Here is a 10,405-nt window from a genome sequence, read left to right as displayed (position 1 = left end):
CCGGATCTGATGAAGGAACATTTTATGGAACAACAATGTGTCCCCTTGTAAACGAGGGACATCCATAAAATAACCAAATACAGTATCTCTGAAAATGGCACGCCTGACACCATCTAAAACTTTAAATACTTCTCATATATTACCGCCCGAGCCTTTTAAGTTCACAATTGCTTTCATATTGATAAAACTAAAATCATGCTGCAAAAAAAAAAACACAAAAACAAATTAGAGAACTAAAAAATATTTTGTTTTTAAAATATATGATTATAAACTGCAATAAGTACATAAACAATTAGTAATGCAAATACAAATTCTTAATTAATAATTTATATATTTACTATAAAAAACAATAACATACACATATATAAACAATTTTCCAAGTTATACAACAAATATATTTACGATAAAAAACAATATCATACATAATTATATAAACATTTTATTAAACAAATTTTCAACTTAAACGACAAATATATAAACAATTTTTATCTTTCTAATTATATAAACTAACATTTTATAACCATATAAACAAACAATTTTTCAAATAAAACGACAACCAAATTAACAATTTTGCAAGTTATACGACAAATATATACAAATTTTCAACTTATACGACAAATACAAACAATTTCTAACAATATATATATATATATATATATATATATATATATATATATATATATATATATACGACAAATTTTCAACTTATACAAATGTTATACTTATACGACAAATATATATACAAACGACTATTTTGCAAATACTGCAATTTAACTATTTTTCACTTTATATAAACAATTATACGATAAAAATATACAAGTTTTCAAGTTATACAAGAACTAAACAAACAACAAAAATAACAAATTGTAAACATTATTCTAACAATTTATTTAAATTTAAACCACCAGATACACACTCTACGTAGTCTCTACTTGTAAATTCAAACAACCACTAACAAAATAGCATTTAAAGTTCAAGTATACTAAAGAAATATTAAAACTATCAAACACAACAAAATTACCCTTTCAAAAACTTTATATTTTCTATTTTTTTACACTAAATAATACAATAAATGATAAAATAATAAAAAGGTAAAACATTAAAAGAGTTAAAATCTAACCATATTTGCGGGATTGTTGACATAATCCTCCATTTTCTTCAAAAACTAGCCAAAATCGCGAGAAAAGCCCACAGATAAAGAGAGTTTTTGTGTAGAGAATGGTGAAAAATGGAGAAAAAAAAACGTTTATATAGTCAAAACTAGGGGAAATCGCAGATGGGATACTGATTTCGCAGATGGACCTTTCCATCTGCGAATGTACAAGCAGCTAAAACACAGCTGTGCTTTAGCTGCTTGTATATTCGCAGATGGAATGGTCATTTCGTAAATGGGACATTTCCATCTGTGAAATTGAGGGTTATTTTTGCAATTTCGATTTTTTTTTGTTATTTTTGTAATGTAATTAGTATAAATGGTTATTTTTATCATTTTCGCTTATCACATTTCAATGTTAATTATAGCATTTTTATTTTAACGTGAATTATAGCATTTTACATTTATCTTAATGCCATTTTATGTTAATGGTATTGTCATTCATAGTATTCAACTTACAGTTTAATGTCGATTATAAAGTTTTACTTTTACTTTTTAAATTATAGCATTCAACTTTATGTTAATGTTTACTATAACATTTTATTTTAATTTTTATTGTCATAGTTGGATTTCTTGTTAAAATGTCAATGTACAAAGTAAATATTATTTGTATTTTCATGTCTTAGTTGTTTATATATATATATATATATATATATATATATATATATATATATATATATATATATATATATATATATATATATATATATATATATATATATATATATATATATATATATATATATATATAATTTGTGTTCATGCATTATAGATTATTACATTACCTTACTTTATAATTTTAAATAAAACAATATTGATTATCTTTGTTTGTTTTCAAATTTTCAAATTTTATATTTCATTATACAACCTAATCTTTTTATCATTAATCATTAATGTAAATATAATGAAGGTTTGCTCATATCATTGCAAAATAATTTTAGTGCTCTTATATTGTTACGGATAAGGCATCTGACTTTCTAAAAAAAATAGCTAGCTAGTAAACCACCAAGGCAATTTATGTAATTTTTTTTATTAAATATTATGTTTATTAACTATCAATTTTGTCCCCATATAGAACACGGATGACTACCTGTATCATATATATTATAACATAAATATATAATTGTTTAAAACCTAGTTATCCAACGGAAACAACCACTTATATCTGAAAGCAACGTTAAGCCCCCCTTTACGACTACAATAAGAAGACAATGCAAGAGCGGGGTCCCCATTACGGAGACCTGTTTCCAATCCAAACTACAAGCTCTCCATTTAACCACAAACCCTACTTAAGAGTATTTCACTACTAAAACATGTAATGGTATGGAATCTTAAACACCTAACCTGTTTAATGGCATTCAGAAACAAAACCAAAAATGATGTCAACTGTAAGTGAAACAAATACAAATTGTTTAAGATTCACACGAAAAGAGAAACTCTAATTTTTCATAGTTACCTTACCTCTAAATTCATACATTCATCGAACCATGTATATATATATATATATATATATATATATATATATATATATATATATATATATATATATATATATATATATATATATATATATATATATATATATATATATATATATATATATATATATATATATAGTTCTATATTTTGCAGATACTACCAATCATAATAAAAAATAAATAAATAAATAAATTCCTAAGTTAACCATAGAAATCACCGATTTGAAGATAGTTTATACAAAATATAAATAAAATGGGATATTCCGCAAATATGAAAAAACAAAAAATCAATATTAGATGCCAAAACGGTGTAGAGTTAATAATGTATGAAGTCGCCTTTATCAAACATTGAATCTTTCCCCCAATTGTCAATATACGATTCATTTGTAGATAAAATCCAAACATTAATTGTTGATATAATAACATTTATTGTTAATTGGACTGAGTAGAAACAAAAACTCGACCACGTAAAATAAGCAAAAACATGATTGTAATTTGAAAAATACAAATTAATAGATAAATGTTTTAGATCATATAAGTTGACTTTGTTGGTATTTAAATTATTTGTTTGAAAAGTGTCGACATAGTGTGGTCATTCGTCGTTCTGATTAATGCGGCATTGAGTCATTGACATCTATTGAGTACGATAAATGTTTGTTTTTTTCTTATTTTAATTTTGGGTCGATTATTGTAATCAATAATTAGCTCGTCCTCTCAGATCTCGAGAGGTTATAAGAAAGTTAATATTTTTATGATAAAATTACAAAAATAGTCCCTATATTTTTTAACTTTATGTGTCTAAGATCGAAACTTTTAAAAAGTTATAGATTTTGTTTTTTGATGTAGTTTTGTGAATTATGTCACTGAAAACTGAAATGTTTATTTTACCATTTATAATTTAATTTTCCCATTATTTGTAATTGTTTTATCATTTTATTCATGAAAAATAAAAATAAATCCTCCTACCACCATACACTCCCCCATTCCCTCTATATCTTATTTTCAACCATTTTTTCGAGAACTTTATATTCATTTGAACTTGGAGAATGAACCCATTATTTGTTGTCAATAAAACCCCCACTCGTTATAAAGTTCAACTACCGACTTGATGCCCTCATTTAAAGTCATTTATAAGGAATTAAGGAAAATAATGTATAATCTAAAAGAGAAGGGAGAGGGAACGGTAATCAGGGGATTTATATTTATATTTATTAATAAAAATGGTAAATTAGTTAAAAATAATGAGAAAAAGGATTAAAAAGGTAAAATGCACATTTCAACTTTTCAAAAAACCTAATTAACAACAAAACTTCACCATATGTTTTAAATATTTGGACCATCACCGCATAAAATATAAAACTACAAGGACCATTTTTATAATTTCATCTAGATTTATTAAAAATTACATGGCAAACATTAAATTCTAATATCACATGTTGGGTTTGCAATAGATTTGCCATAGAAAAATGACAAAATTTGTAGTAGTGTTAGTTGAAAATTGCCACTTTGGTCTAAAAATATTTAGACTGGGCATCAGAGGTCCAAAATTTTCATTTTGCTGCGAGTTTGGTCCAGTTTTCTATAAACTTTTTCATAATGACTATTTGCCCTTATGATTTTTTTTCACTTTTTTATTATTTAAATACTTTTTTTATTAAAAGAAAAAATAAAAAAGAAAATTTGCATTTTCTGTTTTATTTTTTATAATTTTTTATAACCAAATAAAAAAATAAAAATGAAATCTCTCTCTCTCTCTCTCTCTCTCTCTCTCTCTCTCTCTCTCTCTCTCTCTCTCTCTCTCTCTCTCTCTCTCTCTCTCTCTCTCTCTCTCTCTTTCTCTCTAACGTCACAAATCCTTCTCTTCTTCTCATTTATATCCTACAAATCAAAGGAGGTGGTTATCCCTCCTCCTTATTCTTCATTTTTGAGAAAGCGAACTCCACCGGAGGTGGAGCTGTTTTTTGGCCACCAAGATTATCAAATTTTAATTAAATTAATTAATGATATATATATATATATATATATATATATATATATATATATATATATATATATATATATATATATATATATATATATGAATATTATGTTGAAAAGATTCAACATAAGGAAATTCTATATATAAAAATATTATAGCAAAAGACTGGTCAAGTAACATATTTTTATGTAAGACATTATGAATCGTATCCTATATGCTTCGGATATAGGGTCGATTGCATATGCTATAATATTCATGTGTTCTAATTTCCCAAATGCCTAGGGCATTAATAGGGAAAAAAGACTGGAACTAGATATGACTAAAGTGGTTAAACAACTGTCAAAGACAATCTAAGGTTCGCTAAGGATTGATTGCTTATGGATAGTTGGAAGTATAGTAATGAATGGACTATACCGATATAATTCTGAATAGATAGGATTTTATTAAGAATGAATAGTCATATGACAGTTATGGAAAAGTTTCCATAATGGTAGTTGGATATCAAGAATCTATGATTAAGTTAGAAACTTTTATGCAAAGAAGGATGTTCAAATGAATGTGCTTTGAATATGAGACTTCGTATCTATGGAATTGTCTTGCAACAATCTCCGATGGAAAGTTTTGTAATTGGCAAAGTGTACATAGTCATTACAAAAGGATCACTACATATAAGGTTAGAATCTAACAAATACAGTAAGTGGAAAGGGCTTGGTATTCTCACACTTATAGTAAGGATTTGGAATTGTGAAATGAGTGTCATTGGAAATGTTTACAATTGATCTATTTCACAAAGTAAGGACCATATGTAAACATAGTGTCTATGGGATAACTATTGTTTTAATTCAAGTATTAGTTTATAAATTGAAACATTATACAATGAATAATGTATAATCAATATGGTGACTAAAGAAAAGGTCTTTTATTTATATTCAAAAGTTTGAGACCATATTAGATTCAATTATTCTTGTGTTTCACTTTGCATGTTTTGACTTCCCGAATAATAAGATTATTCAAACCATCCACAGTCGATCATAATTTGGAAGTAGGTAATGAGGCTAGACTGTCATGAGTTGGCTTGTAGATTATCTAAGGCGTTAGACATAGCAAAAGTTTGCTACACCATTCATGAGTACTCCTGAAATAAGATTTGAGTATTGGATTCAACCCACGTTCACCTGAATCACTTCATGGAATTTATCACGAGTGATTTTGAGACGATAATATCATATAATCTTCAAACCGAGATATATGATTTGTTGACTACGAGTTGGTTGTGCATTGATGGCATCAAAACGCATCAGTAACGTGATGTTATAAAACGTGTCGTTGTGCATGATTTGATGAGTAGTTAGTACAAGCATATAATGTCGAAGTTTATATGTTCCTTTTATCCTAAGAGGATTAAAAGCTATATCTTGGGCCCTTCGATGATTCTGTTTTGACTATGTTCCGGCCCCGGTCAGAACTAAATTGATGTGTTCAGTTATGTTCTATGTCAAACGAATCGGAAATCAGGAAACAAATTGCAGGACAATAAGTAAGACTATGCTCCATGTATTTGTCCGCATTAATATCTTGAGAACAGAGGAATATATGATCCCTTATCTAAAGGAAGAGTCACTGACTGGGTCAGAGTTCGACAACGGCTTTTGAAAGCTTACAATTGCTAATCGGATCCTGAAGTTGCGTTTGCAGTTATAGTTATTAGACTTATCCAAGTGGGAGAATGTTGGATTTGGTGTCTAAGCCCATAACTATAACTGGGATGTACTTGACCCGATTATAGCATGATTCTTTTGGGTTGCCTTCATTAGTGCAATTTGATAGGATGGACTTTTGAGAATAAGGTTATTTGTGATTTATTAATATATTATAATTATAATATATTAATTGAGAATCATATTATTTATTTAGTATTGATCAAGAATTAATTTGGAATTATTTTTTTTGGTCAAAATAGACTAATTAAATATATGAGGATTGATTATGTAAATCAATGATTCTTATAGTGTTGGCCAATGATCCATGGTTATTTAGGATGGGCTAAACCAATGTGATAGTCCATGGATAGTCCATGGAAGTTTAACCCATGGAGCCTAAGTAATATGAAAGGGCATTAGGGTTTGCAAAGATGTAACCCTAGCACTATAAAAGGAACCCCTCATGACCGAAATGGGTTACACCATTATTCTTAGGGTTTGATATTGATTTTGTCCCAAGTAACTTATTCTCTCAAGCCACCTCTTGCATTTGGTGTTTATGAACCATTAGAGGCATCACATTTAGGGTGCTCAAGCCTTCAAAGGTCAAGAACTACATGTCCTACTAAGAGGTAAGTTATCTAACTAGTTGTATTGTTCAATTGTCAAAATTGTATGCTAGTTAGGATGTATGCTTTGGAAAATCAAATTGCATGTATAATTAGAGAAAACATAGATCCAAAGAATCTAGGGTTGCATGTGCACTTAAGAAGTGTTATAGTGCTCAAAATCCAACATATACTGCTGAGACATGGCAGCTGAACAAAACTCTGATCGCAATCTGGTACCCTTGCCATAGACAATCAGTTCTCCCCCGCTTGGGGTTCGAGTTACTACCTGCTGACCCTCGCAGCCGATCATGGCATCGAAGAGACTAAGCCAGTCCATACCCACAATCACACACATCCCCCATGGGAATCAGAATCAAATCTATCGGGAAAGATACCCTGAAGATCTCCAACACGCAACCCCGATAGATTGACGAAGCGGAAACCCCGTGTTCGTTGGCGATAAAAACTCGCAACGGACACTCTAGCTCTTCTACTGGCACACTGAACTCCCTACTAAAGTTCTGAGAGACAAATGATTGACTCGCCCCCGAGTCAAATAATACCAAAGTAGGTAAGGAGTTCACTAAAAACATACCTAATCATAGGTACAAACATATAAGCATAAGACATATATAATCAGTAAGACAAAGGGATAGAAACATACAAGCAACCACATCTGGTGTTGCCCTGGCCTACTCTTCTGTAAGATGGAAGGTACGTCCCTAAGCCCTCGGGGGCTCCGCTCTACCCTGCCTCCCATTAGTACTCCTCAGTGTAGCCGGCGCGGGAGCCTGCGCTGGCTTGGTTGCTAGTAGGGGACACTAGGCCTTCATGTGGACCACCTGCTCACAATGGTAGCAAAGTCTAACTCCTGAAGCTGGAGTCAGTTGCCTGCAATCCCTGGCAAGATGAACCTGTTTTCCACACTTGTGGCACCCACTCCCTAACCGGCACACCCTCGAAATGAGCCTTCCTGCACTTCCCACAAGTGCAATCGAGCTGACCTCCAGCCCTAGAATCAGTGGTCTTGGGCCGATTTGGTGTCGGCTATGACTCCGTCGGGGCCTGCCTCTGCTCCCGTAACTATAGCTCGATCTCAAGCTCACGCCGCCTAGTGGCCTCCTCTAACCCCAACAACGTATCATAATGATGGGTGGCAACGAACTATGTATATCAGTCTTAAGCATGCTCAGATAATGTGTCATCTAAGCCTACTCAGAAGCAGACTCCGGGATAAACATCGCCCTCTCAATGAACATGCAGGTGATCTCCGTCACCTTCTCCGTACACTGTCTCAGATCCAAGAACTCCTATGACAACCTCTCGCGCTCGACTCATGGAATGTAGCGAGCGCGGAACATCTCCCTGAACTGCTCCCAAGTAACGACAACTCTCTAATCATCTGAATATGACCCAATCATCAACCCCCACCAATCCTTTGCCCCGGATCTCAGCAAGTTCATGGCATATCTGACCTTCTGGTCAGCAAGACATAAGCACATGAAGAAACATTCATCCACTTCATACAGCCACCTCATGGCTATGATCGGATCCTGAGTCCCATCAAAAGTTGGGGGCTTCGTGTTATCAAAGTCCCAGTACTGGAAAGCCCGAATAGCTCCTCTCCCTGCCGTTGTTACAACTGTTGTAGTTGTTGCGGCAACCGTCTCAGCAAGGACTGCATATCTATGATCAAAATACTCCATCATGGTGGTCTTAATATGTTACATCTCCATTTTCACGGCCAGAAAAGACCGATTTCGTTTGTGCATTTAAAATAAAAACATAGTAATCTTTCAAAAGTTGATGCGGAATTTGTCCCCAAAACAAAATATGATAAAAATTTATCAAAGCATTTCTTAAAGAAATGTATTTTTCATTTCATTACAAAACTCGGGATGTCCACATCGATACAGACCAAAAGCATAAACAGTACAATATAGGCCTTACAACAGTTATTTACATTTACAGGCCTATAATCCAAAATCCCTCGTCACCATCCAACTATGATCTTGTTCCACTACCTGTAATATAAAAAGCTGAGTGGGCCAGACTTGGGAGCTTGGTGAGCATATAGGGTTTTCAACTCACAAATAATAAATTTATTAATTTCATCAACCAACAATAAATTTATTAATTTCATCAACCAACAATAACCCTGATTACTCATTCCCGTTATCCTCACTTTACATCCCTAAACACCTATACAAGGGACCTAGTCTACGGATCATCATCGGGATAGAATTTACTGCTATGGGGATTCCTCAGCCATATATGTCCGTAAGCAACCATAAGGGGGATGGAGTACACCGATGCACATCGTTCACAAACACCAATAGGTTGCGAGCCTGCCAGCATTTCACTAGACTGTCTAGAAAAGTTCATGGTCGTCATCTATACTCCGCTAGATGACTGGAACAACAACAACATCGAGGCCTCTCATCATTTTATTTCATCACACATCAATTATCTACCCATGTTTTACCCAACATATTTGTAAATAAAAATACATATACAACTTAAAACCTGTATAAAACATCCATTCAACACCCATCTCAATTAAACAAACAATATATATACACATAGCACATATTTTATAGAAAATACTTCATATCTATGTGTAAGATGAAAGTGACTACACACTCACCTGTTTTAATGGTGATTGGACAACATTTCGTCCCTAAAAACAATCTTTTTCACGCGGGCAGTGTTTTGGCTCGAAAAACTCTTTTTCTCGGAGACTTCGGGGCTCCAGGTTTTCTTCGGGTTCTAGGATGGTACCCTAGGCTTCAGGGGTATTTATTGCAGCTTAAAAGAAAGTAGAGGGCGGAAAGGTATAAAATTTGTAAACAAAAATCGGATGGTCTCGCATGCTATTTATAGGAGGCTGATGCCTCGCATTACGCTGTGCGTAGTGGCTATGTGCCTTCTGTTGGATTTCTGGGCATCGGACGTGCTAAAGCTACTTAACACGTATCGGAGCTAGTCCGAGTATGCTAGGCGTACTCTTCTGTACGCTGCGTGTACTACACACGTGTCCTATGATCGGGTTCAAAGCTTCGGAGATGTCAAAGCTACTAACACACATTAGAGCTAGTCTAAGTACGCTGGGCGTACTCGTTTGTAGGCGAGGCGTACTCCTTCGCGAGTTTATTTTTCAAACTTCAAAAAATTCGTAACTTTTGTATACGAGCTCCATTTTTTACGTTTTTTATATCCACGCGTATGTGAGATTATACTCTACAACTTTCGTTTAGACTCCGTTGGTTAATTTTTATTTATTTTTAAAGTTATATTTTTAACAGACCGGGACATGAAAAGTCCGTTAAAAATTCATAACTTCTTCATCCGACGTCCGTTTTTTCGTCTATCTTTTTACTGTTGAACTACTATTAACAAGGTCTTCGATTCTCGTTTAGGTTATGTTGGCTAAAAATTGCTTGATCTAAAATTCGAGTTTCGCGTTGCATACTGCTATACCGAAT

Source organism: Lactuca sativa, chromosome 4, assembly GCF_002870075.4.
Source record: "Lactuca sativa cultivar Salinas chromosome 4, Lsat_Salinas_v11, whole genome shotgun sequence".
Lineage (NCBI taxonomy): Eukaryota > Viridiplantae > Streptophyta > Magnoliopsida > Asterales > Asteraceae > Lactuca > Lactuca sativa.
This window is presented reverse-complemented; position numbering follows the sequence as displayed.